This window comes from Hylaeus volcanicus, chromosome 6, assembly GCF_026283585.1.
Source record: "Hylaeus volcanicus isolate JK05 chromosome 6, UHH_iyHylVolc1.0_haploid, whole genome shotgun sequence".
NCBI classification, from domain to species: Eukaryota; Metazoa; Arthropoda; class Insecta; order Hymenoptera; family Colletidae; genus Hylaeus; species Hylaeus volcanicus.
The window spans coordinates 23,535,987-23,536,863 of record NC_071981.1 but is presented as its reverse complement, the minus strand read 5'-3'; the positions used below and the strand labels follow the sequence as shown (position 1 = coordinate 23,536,863).

The window sequence follows — 877 nt, the reverse complement described above, 5'->3', positions numbered from 1 at the left end:
GTGCCCTGTACACCATACAAATATTGAATGATTTTTTTTTTTTTTTTGAACACCCTGTATATAATATCACCACTCGATTAATCCTTAATCGAATCGATTATTCGGTTATTCAATTTCAGTCGATAACTTAAAAAACTTGTAACCACGGCGTAGGATCGAACAGGTTAAAAGAAAGGGTTACCTAAAACGCCAAGTATTAATTCAACGAAGTCAACAAGTTGTCAACGATATAACGAGGGGGCTTCTAAATGAACCCCCGCGCGGCCGTCTAAGGGTTATTAGAACATTCGTCCTCGAACGTAAATAGAATGGAAATGAGTTTACGTAGACACACAATGAATCCTTGTTTACTTTTGCAACTGCCTTTTTCGTACCCTCGCTCGCGAACAGCGATCAGTAAACATTCAGTTCATTAAAATGAAAACATTTTCAACGCGCGACAAGCACCCGTGTTGTGCGCAAATATGTACACAATGAAGACCACCATCTCTAGTATCGAAGTTGATTGTTCGCTGGTACTTGTATACTGTATAGTCAGTGCTCGAAATTACTCGCACATTTCGGCCCGATTCCTGAAGCACCACCTCCTGCATCCCCACTACCGGTCTAGGCTCGACGGCCGAGCCGGCGATCGTACGCGCGACGTTGTTTCTCAGGGACGTGCTACAATAGATATGTCGGGTTTCACCCGCGTGAGTAAAAATTTCCTTGCGCTGTCAGTATTTTTTATTTTTACAGATAAATAAAGTTATTAACGTAGGAGTCTAAACGAAAAATAAGGCACCGGGGTTCGAACCTACGATTCTCGGATCCACAGTCGACCGCTTTAACTACGCGACCAATCCCGTACCCTACGTTTCGTGTTCTTATTTGACTC

General features: G+C 42.8%; 1 protein-coding gene across 1 annotated transcript in view; it reads right to left on the bottom strand.

The window, feature by feature from the left end:
* LOC128878633 (uncharacterized) overlaps nt 1-877 on the bottom strand; it is an 8,617-nt gene that overhangs the window by 6,052 nt on the left and 1,688 nt on the right. The gene's annotated exons all lie outside the window — the stretch shown is intronic.